The sequence below is a fragment of the Mustelus asterias genome, chromosome 9 (assembly GCF_964213995.1).
Source record: "Mustelus asterias chromosome 9, sMusAst1.hap1.1, whole genome shotgun sequence".
NCBI lineage: Eukaryota > Metazoa > Chordata > Chondrichthyes > Carcharhiniformes > Triakidae > Mustelus > Mustelus asterias.
Window position 1 is genome coordinate 125,757,090 of NC_135809.1, and position 17,135 is coordinate 125,774,224.

General features: G+C 45.3%; 1 protein-coding gene across 2 annotated transcripts in view; it reads left to right on the top strand.

The window, feature by feature from the left end:
• LOC144498984 (protein kinase C-binding protein NELL1-like) overlaps positions 1-17,135 on the top strand; it is an 893,123-nt gene that overhangs the window by 697,956 nt on the left and 178,032 nt on the right. The gene's annotated exons all lie outside the window — the stretch shown is intronic.

Genomic DNA, 17,135 nt, shown 5'->3' on the forward strand with positions numbered 1-17,135 from the left:
TGCTTCTATCTTCTATTTTTCTATGTTTCTATGTAATAACCTTGACCCGGAGGTTTAGAATGGCAGGGTTTCCAGTTCCAGCATCAAAAGAATCAGTTGAGAACACATCACTGCCAATCCTGGCTACCCGCCAGCAATGTAACGCTCTGATGAGCCTTAATTGACTGGAGATGGGACTTCAAATTTGATTGGTTGTCAACTCCCAAGTGCCAGCAGTGCCAGGAGTTGCGGTGGACAGGACTGGGACTGCAAGCAGTCCTCAGAGTCTCAGACATGGAGGCCAAGGCAGTACAAACAAGGTGAGGGAATAAATGATGAACGATAAGACCCTGGGAGGCACTGAGGGTTAGAGGGTCCTTGGTGTGCACGCACACTGGCTCCTTGAAGTTGCAGGACAGGTGGATGAAGTGTCTGGGGAGGCATGTGGTATACTTGCCTTTATTAGCCGAGGCATAGAGTTTCAGAGCAGGGAAGTTAAGTTGGAACCGTATAAAACATTGGTTAGGCCACAGAGCATTGTGTGCAGTTCTGGAATTCACATTATAGGGGGGATGTGATAGCACTGGAAACAGATTTACCAGGATGTTGCCTGGGCTGGAGAGTTTTAGTTATAATGAGAGATTGGATAGACTGGAGTTGTTTTCCTTGGAACAGAAGAGGCTGGGATGGGCATGATGGAGATGTATAAAATGATGAGGGGCAGAGATAGAGTAGACAGGGAGAAAATGTTCCCCTTGGTGAAGGGATCAATGACCAGGGGGCAGAGATTTAAGTTAAGGGGCAGGAGGTTTAGAGGGAATGTAAGGAAAAATGTTTTCACCCAGGGGGTGGTGGGAGTCTGGAATTTACTGCCTGAAAAGATAGTGGAGGCAGAGATTCTCATAACATTTAAGAAGAATTGAGATATGCTCTTGCGCTGCCAAGGCATAGAAGGTGATGGACAAAGTGCTAGAAAATGAGATTCGAATAGTTAGGTGGTTGATTTTGACTGGCACAGATGTGCTGTAGACCTCTGTGAAGTAATTGGTGCAACAGCCACTGAATTGGCCAATGACAGCCAGGTACTCAGGCAGAGGGGAATGAAAGGCCGACCTCTGGAAATCTTTGAAGCGTTAAGCTGTTGATGATAAATTGCAGCAACTGTCAACATAACTAAAGGTTAAAATGAGAACCTACAACACTGAAGGAATGATAATGAATAGGAATGTGCCTTCAGAAAAATTCTATAATAAATATTGATTATGTGAAATGTAATAATTTTGCATCAACGGTTAGATATTTTAAGAATGATCTCTGAAAGCTTCCAGCATTTAGTTACGAAGGTCACAATACAGCAAGATATTTTGATGGAAAATCCCACAGCTATCAACTAAATTTCTTCATTATTCCCCTTTGAGACGCTAAATGTATTTCATGTAAAAATTACAACTGGAGGTGTTTCACTTTCTTTGCTGCCTAAAGGCGCCATGTCACAATCAGTGTCAATGATGTTGGTTTAACATCGACAGAAAGTTTGCTATGTTTCTGACTGCGAGCGTAAGGAGGAATATTGGAGAGAGACAAGTCCACTGACCCTCTATTATGTCGAAGACCATTTTGGGGAGAAGGTTACAGAAAAATAACTCCTCCATGAACTTCAGTGGTAATTGGGTCAGTTACAGAACAGAAAGCCATACTTCTAAGATAAGTAATTTTACAGCATTAATATTATAACTGAGTAATGAATTTGATGCTGCGGTGTCAAAGGATCTGGGTGTCGTATGTGAATCACAAAGCCTTTTCACGCAAGTAATTAGGAAAAAATTGAAATAATAGGGCATGGTTTTTTGGCTCGCCCCATTGCTGGGGGATCTTTCAGCCTCACCAAAGGTGACCACCACCCCCCTACATCCCTCCCCTGGCAATGGGATTCCTGGTGGCAGTGTGGGAGAGCCATACAAAACGCTGTAGACTTCGGCTGGACTGGAAGATCCTGGTCATAGCCTTTGCTGCGAGGGGAATGGAGTATACAATGAGGGACATTTAGCTACAATTGTATGGGGGCGTGGGTGAGACTGCAGTTGGAGTACTGCAAACAGTTTTGGACTCCTTACTTAAGGAGAAATACACTTTGTTACATTTAGGTGAGAAGGGGTGAACTGGCTCCTATCAATTCAACTTCCTTGGTTGGTTAAAACAGAGGTTTACATTTCTTTTTCATGAGCATATGCCTTTTCCAAATGAGGCCTACTCCTGCTCTTGTTTCTTATGTACTTATGTGTAGTTGTCTTTTTGTGGATACAAAATTGTTCATCGATTATCTTCAAACAGTTTCAGGACTCTTTAGTAGATTGAGAGGGGATCTCATCGAAACATATAAAATCCTGGTGGGACTGGACTGGCGAGATACGGGAAGAGTGTTCCCAATGTTGGGGAAGTTCAGAACTCGGGGTCACAGTCTAAGAATAAGGGGTAAATCGATCAGGACTGAGATGAGGAAGAACATCTTCCTGTGGAACTCTCTACCGCAGAAAGCTGTTGGGACCAGTTCATTAGATATGTTCAAGAGGGAGTTGGGCATGGCCCTTGCAGCTAAAGGGATCAAAGGGTTTGGAGAGAAAGTGAGAGTGGGATACTGAAAGTGCATGATCAGCCATGATCATATTGAATGGTGGTGCAGGCTCGCAGGGCCGAATGGCCTCCTCCTGTACCTATTTTCTCTGTCTCTGTGTTTAAGGCCACAGTTACAATGCAGCCGGCCTGAAGTCAAAGTGCTCAGAACTAGCTTGTCTGTAGCTCCCTTCTTACTCACCAGAATTCAACACATGATAAGATTGATGGTTCTGCTCTCAAGCTGTGCCCTAGTTTTGTTTTTGCTTCAGTGCAGAAGGGAAACTGCAGAATAAATGGGCCGTTAAATGCCAAATTAGATTTACTCTAGACCATGCTTTTAATGGCAACTCCAATGGAAATGTCTGGCCTGTTTGAAATGAAGAGGATCTCATGTTAATATGGTACTTAATCACATTTATTCCGAAACATTTCAAAACACTTCACATACAATGAATTACTTTTGATTGAGTGCAACGACTTTTGGTGCATAGGCAAAATGTTTTTTTTATTTCGAATGCTACAAGACAAGTTAGCGACTAGCAATTTATTACTTAAGTATCTTGGCGTATTTACAGTATGGTATATTATTTGAGTAAGTGAGCTGTCTATTATGATCTCCCTGCATGAATCCCAGGAATTTGTACACTTGCGATGTGTAGTGTGGTTTTTCCGTCCTTAGAATTGCAGTTTAGTGGGAAAGTCCCACAGGCAGTTAAGATGTTGATAGCTGAGCAGAAACAAGTGGCTTGCCCAGAATATCATCAAAATACAGGACTGTGTTGTCACAAGGGACTTACGGATTCTTTCAAAAATAAAGCAACAAAATCCAATAGTATTTTGAAGAACATCCTGGTGTCATAAGTCTATTATATCCTGGAAATCCCTGAAGACGACTATATTTTCGTCAGAAGTTGGAGATACAAGACAATTTGGGGAGGTGATGGCCCAGTGGTATTATCGCTAGACTATTAATCCAGAAACACAGCTAATGTTCTGGAGACCTGGGTTCGAATCCCGCCACGGCAGATGGTGGAATTTGAAATCAATAAAAAAATCTGGAATTAAGAATCTACTGATGACCACGAAACCATTGTCGATTGTTGGAAAAGCCCATCTGGTTCACTAATGTCCTTTGGGGAAGGAACTCTGCCGTCCTTACCTGGTCTGGCCCACATGTGACTCCAGACCCACAAAAATGTGGTTGACTTGCAACTGCCCTCCAAAGGCAACTAGTGATGGGCAATAAAAGCTGGCCAGCCAGCATATCCCATGAATGAATAAAAAAGAAATTGGACTGCATGAGGAGAAAGTGCCACAGTGTGTGTTTTAGTCCCTGACAGCATGATAGTCAACAGCAGGTGTTACGATCTTCAGCTGACATTATCACTGAACAAGTCAGATCCTAGGGTGAAATCTGGCTCCAGAGATACTGAGCAGGAATCAGAGCGGGTGGGACATGGACCATGAAAAGGTCTGTTGACCTCAGGAGGGATTTTCCGGACTTGGGGTGAGCGCAGCCAGGAAATCATGCCCCCAACTTTGTTTTCAGAAACCGTGAAGATAAATTACTGAACAAATTCACAGGAGTCTGCTGATGAACTATTAACACAAAGAATAAAATATTTATTAAATGAGAAAATTGAATTATATTCCATCAAACAAAAAGATTGGGAAAATCATAATATTAACACAAATAACTCATTCAAATATTCACGATTCCTTCACCCCAGCTAAATCTGTATAGGCACATACAATTTCAGAAAGCTAAAACCATTTACCATGGGAAGGATTCTCTTTTTTCTTAATTTAATTTAGTTTATTCCTGTAATAAGTAGGCTTACATTTACACTGCAATGAAGTTACTGTGAAAATCCCTTAGCCGCCACACTCCACGCCTGTTCGGGTAGATTGAGGGAGAGTTTAGCACGGCCAATGCATCTAATCAGCAGATCTTTCAGACTGTGGGAGGAAAGTGGAGCACCCGGAGGAAACCCATGTAGACACGGGGAGAACGTGCAGACTCCACACAGACAGTGACCCACGCCGGGAATCGAATCAGGGTCCCTGGCGCTGTGAGGCAGCAGAGCTAACCACTGTGCTACCGTGCCTCCTTGCAGCATGTTTCTTGTGATGGGAGGCAGTGAGCCATTTATTTGTTGTGAGATCTTCTGGCCTCATCACTTTCAATGGAATTTCCAATTGACTGCACCCTACGCCACTGGGAAACCCATGGTGGGGGTGCACCATCAGTGGGAGCAGGAGGTCCCGCTGGTGTAATTCTGTCCCATATCTATTTTATTCTCTGTGGTGCATTCCTAATGTGGTCAAACAGCCTGAGTGTCACCTGCAAATCCTTCTAACGTGCCAGTGACAGGCGGTAAGAGTGGGGAGACCCTGGGTCTGCCACGCTTCATGTGGAATGGCATCTCTCAACCTCTAAGTAGCTGGAGACAGAGTAGCCGCCTGTTCCTGGAATTACTAACTACGGAAACAGACAAAAGTCTGCCTTAGTGCACCACTAGTTTAGCTAGTGAGCTGTTTAGCTCAGGTGGCTGGACAGCTGGTTTGTAATGCAAGCGATGCCAACAACCCAGGTTCAATTCGGTTGAGGAAATTCATTGCCTTCTCAACCTTACCCCTCACCTGAGGTGTGGTGATCCTCAGGTTAAATCACCACCAGTCAGATCTCCCCCTCAAATGGGAGAACGTCCTATGGAAAGATGTGACCAAAGCAGATTCTATGGGTGTAGTCTTACCAAAAAAAATCACAGAGTGTTGGTTCCGGTGAGGAAAAACCGTGTTTCTCTCCAGATCCTACCAAACTCTGCCACAAAAAAAAGCGGCTGAACGCGTACTGGAAAAGTCTGGCTACATTGAGATTGGGGCTCCATTTTTAAAGGCCCCCCCCCCAACCATTCTCTTCTCTATCTATGTCACCCAGAGTGGAATTCCTTGTTCCATTTCTATCTTCTTGACTGAGCCAAAGTATTGGTTTCAATCACTTCTGTTCCGGCTCCCACACCATGAAATCTAGCTTTTCCCAGGGTTTTATCCTTGGCCCAATCCTATTTCTCATTGACATGGTGTCCACGTCTGAATTATACGCCCATTATCTGAAGTTACAATACCAGATGAGCATCAGTTCCCTTCAAAAAAGTATTGTGAAGATTTATTCTTTGCACCAGGATGTAAACACCATAGTTTTGCCACCAGTCCATCCTTCTCCCTGGCATCACACGGAAGCTAAAATACACCATTTACAACCTGGTGTCTTCTTTAACCTTGGAATGAATTTTCAATCCTGTAATGACTTCAAGCAGATCATTGACGTTGGCCTATTTGAATATGAACTCCCTGATTAAGGAGTCAATTGATGGGCCAATCAGGGAGTTTTTTCCTTGTATTTAAATGGGAGTGTCAGTTCCTCAGGCACTCCTGAAGGTAGACTGCTGACTGATAGCACTCTGTGTACTGCTGTTAGAATTGGAAATGAAGGGATCTTGGTGAAGGAATCTCTGCCTCCAAAGTCTTATTCCAAATCCATCACTAAGATATGTCTACTTCGCTGAGAACACTTGTCGTCACCTCTGTCTCAGCTCATCTGCTGAGGACACCCTCCTCCGTGCTTTTGGAGGACTCTGGACTTGGCCACCCCAACCTTCTGCTGCCTGGCCTCCTGATGTGCACCCTCCATAAACTTCAGGCCATCAGAATTTCACACAGAGGATGATGGGTGCTTGGAACGCATTGTCGGTGGAGGTGATGGAAGCAGATATGTTGGCAATGTTCAAGGCATTTGGAATACTGTGTCCAGTTCTGGTCGCCGCACTACCAGAGGGACGTGGAGGCTTTAGAGAGAGTGCAGAGGAGGTTTACCAGGATGTTGCCTGGTATGGAGGGGCTTAGTTATGAGGAGAGATTGGGTAAACTGGGGTTGTTCTCACTGGAAAGACGGAGGATGAGGGGTGACCTAATAGAGGTGTATAAAATTATGAAAGGCACAGGTAGGGTGAACAGTGGGAAGTTTTTTCCCAGGTCGGTGGTGACGTTCACGAGGGGTCATGGGTTCAATGTGAGGGGGGGAGGTTTAACACGGATATCAGAAGGGCGTATTTTACACAGAGGGTGGTGGGAGCCTGGTATGCGCTGCCGGGCAAGGTGGTGGAGGCGGATACACTGGGAACATTTAAGACTTATCTAGATAGCCACATGAACGGAGTGGGAATGGAGGAATACAAAAGAATGGTCTAGTTTGGACCAGGGAGCAGCGCGGGCTTGGAGGGCCGAAGGGCCGGTTCCTGTGCTGTATTGTTCTTTGTTCTTTTTTGTATTTGATACACACATGAACGGGAGGTGAACAGAGAGATAGAAATCATATATCAGCGCAGGCTTGGTGGGCCAAAGGGCCTATCCTGTGCTATACTGTCTTCGAGGGAAGGAAACCTGCCTTCCTTACCCAATCTGGCCTACATGTGACTCCAGAGCCACAGCAATGTGGTTGACTCTTAACTGCCACCGGGCAGCTAGGGATGGGCAATAAACGCTGGCGAGCCAGCGACGTCCATAGAACATAGAACATAGAACAGTACAGCACAGAACAGGCCCTTCGGCCCACGATGTTGTGCCGAGCTTTATCTGAAACCAAGATCAAGCTATCCCACTCCCTATCATCCTGGTGTGCTCCATGTGCCTATCCAATAACCGCTTAAATGTTCCTAAAGTGTCTGACTCCACTATCACTGCAGGCAGTCCATTCCACACCCCAACCACTCTCTGCGTAAAGAACCTACCTCTGATATCCTTCCTGTATCTCCCACCATGAACCCTATAGTTATGCCCCCTTGTAATAGCTCCATCCACCCGAGGAAATAGTCTTTGAACGTTCACTCTATCTATCCCCTTCATCATTTTATAAACCTCTATTAAGTCTCCCCTCAGCCTCCTCCGCTCCAGAGAGAACAGCCCTAACTCCCTCAACCTTTCCTCATAAGACCTACGCTCCAAACCAGGCAGCATCCTGGTAAATCTCCTCTGCACTCTTTCCAGCGCTTCCACATCCTTCTTATAGTGAGGTGACCAGAACTGCACGCAACATTCCAAATGTGGTCTCACCAAGGTCCTGTACAGTTGCAGCATAACCCCACGGCTCTTAAACTCCAACCCCCTGTTAATAAAAGCTAACACACTATAGGCCTTCTTCACAGCTCTATCCACTTGAGTGGCAACCTTTAGAGATCTGTGGATATGAACCCCAAGATCTCTCTGTTCCTCCACAGTCTTCAGAACCCTACCTTTGACCCTGTAATCCACATTTAAATTAGTCCTACCAAAATGAATCACCTCACATTTATCAGGGCTAAACTCCATTTGCCATTTTTCAGCCCAGCTTTGCATCCTATCTATGTCTCTTTGCAGCCTACAACAGCCCTCCACCTCATCCACTACTCCACCAATGTTGGTGTCATCAGCAAATTTACTGATCCACCCTTCAGCCCCCTCCTCTAAGTCATTAATAAAAATCACAAAGAGCAGAGGACCAAGCACTGATCCCTGCGGCACTCCGCTAGCAACCTGCCTCCAATCCAAAAATTTTCCATCGACCACCACCCTCTGTCTTCAATCAGACAGCCAGTTACCTATCAAATCGGCCAACTTTCCCTCTATCCCACACCTCCTCAGTTTCATCATAAGCCGACCATGGGGGACCTTGTCAAATGTCCATGTCCCAGAAATGAAAAAAAAACTCTGATTGTTTTCACTGGAAAGATGGAGACTGAAGGGCGACCTGATAGAAACCTACATTATGAGAGGCATTGCTAAGGTGGAGAGTCAGAGGCTTGCACTGCACGTCCACTGCACAAGGACTGCAGCGTTTCAAGAAGGCAGCTCACCACCACCTTCTCAAGGGCAGCTCGGGATGGGCAATAAATGCTGGCCAGCCAGCTACACCCATGTCCCACAAATGAATTAAAAGAAACCTGATCATTGCTAGGCTCCCATGTGTCTGGTTTGGGGTGTACCCCAAAGATGTGTTGGGGAATCCCTCTCGGCTGTTCCCAGGTAAGGGTTTACATGGTAATAGTCCAGAAGTGCTAACTTCCTCCTGGATAGTATTCTAATTTTGTTAACCTACAGGGTGGAAGGGACGACTACAAGAGGGCACAGGTTTAAGGGGAGAGGTGATAAGTTTAGGAGAGTCATGCGGGTAAGTTTTTCACACAGAGGATGGTTGGTGCTTGGAACGCATTGTCGGTGGAGGTGATGGAAGCAGATATGTTGGCAATGTTCAAGGTGTATTTGAGGCACACACGAACGGGAGGTGAACAGAGAGATTTAAATCATGTATCGGCGCAGGCTTGGTGGGCCAAAGGGCCTATTCCTGTGCTGTACTGTTCTTTGTTGCGCGTCCTGAAATAACTCCTCCAAGATCGGTGTCCCTTCACCAAATATAGATTTATTTACACAGTCGGCAACACTCAGACAGGTCCTCGAACAGAGTATTAACCTGGAGTGCCAGTAACCCTGACGCTCCACATGATTTATGTACACACGCTGGGCTCCCTGATTGGACAGGACATTATTGCCTTAATCTGGGAGCTCATAGTCTAAGAGAACCATGTACATAAATTTACATAACAATAGATTTCTGTGATCAACATCCTTTCCGATTAACTTGCTACAGTTATTGCAACAATGCAAATCCTCAGTGCACCAGGTGTAAGACTTTTTTTTTGCACACTGTCCAATTTGCTGATGAGGTCGGTAATGTTGTCTATTCTCTCTGTCACGCTTAATGGAATATGAGAAACCCGTGGGCAAAATTAAGTCCTCCCTCTAGTCAGTTCATTTGCCACATTTATTATTCCTTGGCATAAATTGCAGTGATACGCTATCAACAGTCTGTCCCATTACTACTTACAATGGGAAGAAACTGCTCATTGCTTCCCTGTGATAATTACACATTGTTACAAATGTTCAGTAATGAAAGAAATGTATATTGACTTAAAGACCATGGAGATAATGTTCGCTCGCTGCGGATTCTCTGTGCTGTTGATGGTATACTATACCACTTTTATGTATTGTACTTTTCACTGATTTGTCTTGAATTAGAAATTCATCATTGCTGCCCTCTAATGAAATGTAAACTCATTTATTTCCACTTATGACACACAGAGTGACTTATTTTCTTCCATTAAGAGGAAACACGGTTCTTTTTATGGTTTCTAATCACACTCCAGTGGAAGTCTTTTTTTAACTTCACAAAAAACACACATCCCCATATCTGGTCCCTCGGATTTCTGGGGAACAATTTTAACCCAAACGGTGTGTTGGGAAACTGAGGGTGCATCACTAATTTGAAAGCCACCCCAATCATATGGGTGGCAGAGTGGCACAGTGGTTAGCACTGCAGCCTCACAGTGCCAGGGACCCGGGTTCAATTCCGGCCTCGGGTCACTCGCTGTGTGGAGTTTGCACGTCCTCTCCGTATCTGCGTGGGTTTCCTGCGTGGGTGCTCCGGTTTCCTCCCACAGTCTAAAGATGTGCAGGTTAGGTGATTGACCATGCTAAATTGCCCCTGGTGTCAGGGGGATTAGCAGGGTAAATACATGGGGTTACAGGGCCGGGGCGGAATTGTGGTTGGTGCAGACAAGATGGGCCGAATGGCCTCCTTCTGCACTGTGGGGATTCTATGAATCATATTCTGCGTAAAAGTTTGTGCAAATAATTTTGGAGGGGGTGTGAAACTGGCATTCCATGAATCCTGTCGGTTAACAAAACTGAAATGCTGTCCGGGGGGGAGTTGGCACTTTTGGACTATTGCCATGCAAACCCTTACCTGGGAACGTCCGAGAGGGATTTCCCAATGCATCTGCGGGGTACGCCCCAAATCCGACACATGGGAGCCTGGAAATGATGAGGGTTTTTTAAATTCATATGTGGGATGTGGGCATCACTGGCTGGCCAGCATTTATTGCCCATCCCTAGTTACCCTTGAGAAGGTGGTGGTGAGCTGCCTTCTTGAAACACTGCAGTCCTCGTGCTGTGGGTTGACCCACAATGCCGTCAGGGTAAGAATTCCGGGAATTCCAGGTCACTGATGTAAAAACAGAAACTCAGCAGGTCTGGCAGCCTCTTTGGAGGGAGAAACAGTAGGATTACATTAACACTGCAATGAGGTTACTGTGAAAATCACCTAGTTGTCACAGTCCGGTGCCTATTCGGATACACCGAGGGAGAATTTAGCATGGCCAATGCACCGAACCGACACATCTTTGGAGTGTGGGAGGAAACCGGAGCACTCGGAGGAAACCCACTCAGACATGGGGAGAATGTGCAGACTCCACGCAGACAGTGACCCAAGCCGGGAATCTTCATAAATAAATCTTCATCTGAACTGAGCCTGTGGGTTCTCTGGGCTGACAGTCAGGTAAAATTAATTGCCCCTTTTGCCAGTGGCTGCACCAATTCTGGACATGCAGGTCTTTGTGAGACAATAGTTATCGCGCAATGTGTCTCTGAGGCTGTGTCTTATTGTAATTATGCACTCCAGAATGTTTATACTGACACGCCTCAACAGTAGAAATTATTCCTTTGTGTAAAATGGGGCTTATTGCTTATGTACCACAACGAGGATTCATTTCTTTCATGCAGAAATAATATTTCCTAAACTTGAATATTTATCTTCTGTTTGTGTTGTTCCTGTCAGAAAAGATTAGCTTTATATGCGTGCAATAATATCTCACGTTCAGCAGTTAATCAAACAAATTGACAATGCTAGAAAGCACAGTATATTTTCAGCATTGTCTGGATACAATACACTCTGAATCACATGCCTGGGATAATTATACGTTGAGAAATGATGAGTTTGTAACAGGAATATTAATAGCGCGACGCCTTGGCAAAAGTCTAGGAGGGTATAAACAGTCTGTCTGTGATTCTTCAGCTGAATTCAGATTTATTTCCAAGTAAAATGCCGGTGTATGAAATCAGACGCACGGCTTCTTACTTTGTAATCTGTTGCTGGACCTTAACCCGGGGGAATAAATCTTAAAACAGATCAAAACATTTGAACAAATATTTTTGTACAATGGAGGATAAAAGGTTTGTTGGTTAGCACCGCCAAACAGTTAACGTCCTGTGTGGATTATTGTACTAGAAAAAAGGAACAGCATTGAGAAGTGAGAGAAGGTTGTCCAGCTCAATTGTGGATTGCAAATAAAGCATAAGAAGCATCGGACGGCAAGGTGGCACAGTGGTTAGCACTGCTGCCTCACAGCGCCAGCGAGCCGGGTTCAATTCCTGGGTTGCTGTCTGTGTGGAGTTTGCACATTCTCCCCATATCTGAGTGGGTTTCCTCCGGGTTCTCCGGTTTCCTCCCACGCTCCAAAGATCTGCTGGTTAGGTGCATTGGCCATGCTAAATTGTCTCTTCGTGTGCCCGAACAGGCGCCGGAGTGTGGCAACTCGGGGATTTTCACAGTAACTTCATTGCAGTGTGCATGTAAGCCTACTCGTGACCAATAAATAAACTTTAACTTTGCTTTAAAAGGCTTGTTGGTTAGCACCGCCAAACAATTTATGTCCTGTGTGGACTATCGTACTAGAAAGAAAGAATAGCATTGAGAAGTGAGAGCAAGTTGTCCAGCTCAATTGTGGCTTGCAGATAAAGCATAAGAAGATCATCCCTTTAATGTCCTGTGTGACTGTACCCACACCGGAGAAGCCATGTTGCACAAAGAGGGAACAACTGCAGATCTGGGATAACAGTGCGGGGTTAGAGTTTAAGGGTAATTGGCAACGTGGTGCAAGAGGTTACCACTCACACACCTCTCCTTCAGAGAAACAGTCTTATTCCTCGTGTGTTGGTATGGAGCAGAGCTACTTTATGGGATTACTATTCTAAAATATTTCTTCTACATAGCAACACTACTAGAAATAAGGAACATCGGAATGAGAGTGGGTCATTCAAGCCCCTTGAGCCTGTCCACTGCTCAGTTAGACTTGGTTGATTTTATCGCTTTCAATCTGTCTTGGTTCCGTAACCTTTAATGCCCCCGCCTAAAAAAAAATCCTCAGTCTCAGTTTGAGTATTTTCAGTTGACCTATCCTTCAATTTTATTTTGGAAGTGAGTTTCAAAATGTTCACTACGATATGTGCAAAATGGGGAAGAAGGACTTCCAACATCAACCTTGAATGGCCGAGCTCCAATTTTAAGGGGTAGCACAGTGGTTAGCACTGCTGCCTCACAGCGCCAGGGACCCGGGTTCAATTCCCAGCTTGGGTCACTGTCTGTGTAGAATCTGCACGTTCTCCCCGTGTCAGCAAGGGTTTCCTCCGGGTGCTCCAGTTTCCTCCCACCATCCAAAAGATGCTCGTTTGGTGGATTGGCCATGCTAAATTCTCCCTCAGTAAACCCAAACCGGTGCCGGAGTGTGGCGACTGGGGGATTTTCACAGTAACTTCATTGCAGTGCTAATGTAAGCCGACTTGTGACGCTCATAAATAAACTTAAAAGTTATCCCTCTCTCGACTGAGTAAGTATCTACCCCATCAACTCTTTTCAATTCGTCTGAAACACAGTTCCAGTTGGGTCACTCTTATTCTTCTTGACTCAAGTGAATCAAGCCTAGTTTATCCCACCTGTCTGCATAATTTAACCCATTTACCCCCGGTATCATTCTGATGGGTCTGTGTTACATCCTTCCAAAGCACTTTTAAGGTCAAACAATGTCCAGTTCTGATGGAAGGTTAGCACCCTGAAACCTTTCCTCCCCTGTTTCTCCATCCACATGTATCCTGTTGAGTATCTGCAATATTGGCTGATTTTGTCTTTATCAGAGTTCCATCGGATTAAGTGCATTTTTTCCTCAAATTATTTGGCAAGAATATTAACAGATTCATTTACTTAGAATAGATTGGAGTTTCTGTATCTATGCATGAAGCATAGGGGATTTCCGCAAGGAACTAAAAAAGGTCGTGAATGTAGCCCAATCCATCACACAAACCAGCCTCCCATCCATTGACTCTGTCTACACTTCCCGCTGCCTTGGCAAAGCAGCCAGCATAATTAAGGACCACACACACCCCGGGCATTCTCTCTTCCACCTTCTTCCGTCGGGAAAAAGATACAAAAGTCTGAGGTCACATACCAACTGACTCAAGCTTCTTCCCTGCTGCTGTCAGACTTTTGAATGGACTGACCTTGCATTAAGTTGATCTTTCGCTACACCCTAGCTATGACTGTAACACTACATTCTGCACTTTCTCCTTTCTTTTTCTATGAATGGTATATTTTGTCTGTATAGCACACAAGAAACAATCCTTTTCACTGTACCACCAATACATGTGACAATAATGAATCAAATCAAATCAAGAAGATTAGTTTTAATTTCTCAGAGTGTCTCATCTGCTCTTGACTATTTTTCTGATAGAAGCTTAGCCCAAATGACAGTTCAGGCTTTGAGTGGGAAGGATTCTGGGAATAGGCCGCAGGGCTAGGGTGCTGCAAAACATGTCCAAGTAACGTGAGGGCTCTATCCAATTCGGAAAGTTTCCAATCTCTGACCCAATTCCAAATTCCAAATTTGTGGGTGTTTCCAGAGGGATTCTCCTCGTCCCTGGTGGGATGGCCCACTGTTCGATAGCCAACTTTGGAGAGAGACGTAGGGTGCCTTGCCGTGCTTTTATGAGGTTTTAGAGATAAAAAGGTTTTGTTTGAGGACAGCTCAGTTGGAGAATATCAGAAGTGTGCTTCAAGATTTTTATAGCATAAAGTTCAAAGTGTATTTATCAGTGTCACAAGTAGGCTTACATTAACACCGCAATGAAGTTACTGTGAAAGCCCCCTAGTCGCCACACTCCGGCGCCAGTTTGGGTAACTGAGGGAGACTTTAGCATGGACAATGCACCTAACCAGCACATCTTTCAGACTGCGGAAAGAAACCAGAGCACCCGGAGGAAACCCATGCAGACACGGGGAGAACGTGCAGACTCCACACAGACAGTGACCCAAGCTGGGAATCGAACCCAAGTCCCTGGAGCTGTGAGGCAGGAGTGCTAACCACTGTGCCACTGTGCTGCCATGACAGATAGAAGGTTGGAAACCACTATCTTTGGGCACAATGCGAGACACATGGAACACAGTTTTACAGCCCACCCGCCACGGGAATTGGAGCGAGGGGTGGACAATGCGAAGGTCTTTTGACCTCGGGCGGGATTTTATGGTTTCAGGACGAATGAGGCCATAAACTCCCACCCATTGTGTTATCTCTCTCGCTCGCAGTCTCTCACTCACACTCTCTTGCTCGCACTCTCTCTCTTGCACTCTCTCTCTCACTGGAAGTCTCTCTCTCGCTCGCAGTCTCTCGCTCGCACTTTCTCACTCGCTCTCGCTCTCTCTCGCTCAGTCAGCCCTGTGACCTTCAGCAGTCCTGATGAAAAGCAGTCTCAGCGCGCGCTGGGAGCTGAAAGCCCGTGTTTTAAACTCTTTCCCAACCATTACCCTTTTTGCATGATCAGTCATGTCCCTCAATTCTGATTGGCTCAGATAGCACATGATCAGTCCCTGATTAGTAGCTATATGGCTTCCTGAGGCTGGTGGTCATCGATTGAGATCAGTTTCTCTGCTCTCCTGATGAACCCTCTAACTTGTGCGACTATCCCCCTCATTTTCCGTTATTTCATTCCATTTTATGACTTTGCAGTCATAGATAAATAGGTTAATAAATATTAATCTAGTTATTAATGTCACAAATAAGTTTCCATTAACACTGCAATGAAGTTACTGTGAAAATTCCCTCGTTGTCACACTCTGGCGCCTGTTCGGGTACACTGAGGGAGAATTTAGCATGGCCAATGCGCCTAACCTGCACCTCTTTCAGATTGTGGGAGGAAACCAGAACACCCAGAGGAAACCCACACAGACATGGGGAGAACATGCAGACTCCACACAGACAGTGATCTAAGCCAGGAATTGAACCTGGGTCCCTCATGCTGTGAGGCAGCAGTGTTAACCACTGTGCCACCGTGTCGAGTTTCTGCAGCTTAATGGGGGCTTATAGGTAGTTGCAGTGACCCATAATTTCCTGGATCCCCAGCCTCGGATTTGAGGAGTACCCCGATTATGAGCTAGCGAATCCCTCGTGGAGGTTCGCCGGGAAGGGTTTACCCGGGAAGGGTTTACCCGGCAATTGCCCAGAAGGCCTAACTTCCCTTGGACAATTGCGCTGTGCAGGGAATAATCCAGCAAAGCGATTTAAATCACCAGTTCTCCAGTTTTACACTAATAGTTGCTCTGGAAAAGTTGGAAAAAATAAAGCCATTTCTAACTTCAGTGTAACTAGTTTAAGCTCACAGAATGAACGTCAGCATGGGACAGCCCCTCACACACACCCTACCTCAAGCAACCCCACCATGGTTATTGTCCACCCCTGACAACCCCTCTCCCCCACCTCATTGAATCAGAAAACAACACCAAGGTTCATTGAATATGAGCAAAATTAAAACAAAACAAAATGGTGCACTGTGCCCTGCTATCACCTTAAAGGATACCTATGTATTCACAGATGAAGCTAACAATCTCAACTCTTCATGGTGTTTTTGAATTCTGATTTCAACTTATCCATTAGCAAATCGAGCTGTGGTGTCAGTTGTGGCTCGGTTGTGAGCACCCTAGTCGCAGGGTCACATGGTTTTGTTTGGCACCCCCAGCCCAGAGCTTGAGCACAAAGCCCAAAGCTGACACCGCAGTGCAGTACTGGACTACTGGTGGTAGGGGGTGACTGTCTTTCGATTGGGATGTTAAATTGAGACCCCATCCACCTTCTTGGCAGGAAGGCTGTGTGGCCGGGGAATTCTCCCCAGTGTCCTGGTCAATATTTCTCCCTCAATCAGCATCACAATAATAAATTATTTGCGCATCTTCACATGGCTATTTATGGGAGCTTTCTGTGTGCAAAAGGCTGTCATGATTCCTGCAAACTTTAAAAAAAAAGTACTTCATTCGCTGGAGTCTGCACATTCTCCCCGTGTCTGCGTGGGTTTCCACCGGGTGCTCCGGTTTCCTCCCATAGTCTAAAGATGTGTAGGTTCGGTGGATTGGCCATGGGAAATTGTCCCTTAATGTTCAAAAATGTGCAGGTTAGGTGGATTGGCTATGGTAAATTGTCCCTTAGTGTCCCAAGATGTGTAGGTTAGGTGGATTAGCCAAGGGAAATTGCCCCTTAGTGTCTAAAAATATGCAGGTTAAATGGATTGTCCACGCTAAACTGTCCTTTAGCTTACCAAGATGTGTAGGTTAGATGGATTGGCTCTGGGAAACTGCCTGTTAGTGTACAAAAATGTGCAGGTTCGGTGGATTGGCCATGCTAAATTGTCCCTTAGTATCAAAAAATGCGCAGGTTAGGTGGATTGGCCATGCTAAATTGTCCCTTAGTATCAAAAAATGCGCAGGTTAGGTGGATTGGCTATGCTAAATTGCCCCTTAGTGTCCAAAAATATGTAGGTCAGACGGAAACCAGTTTGAGACATTTAGTGGTCATGAA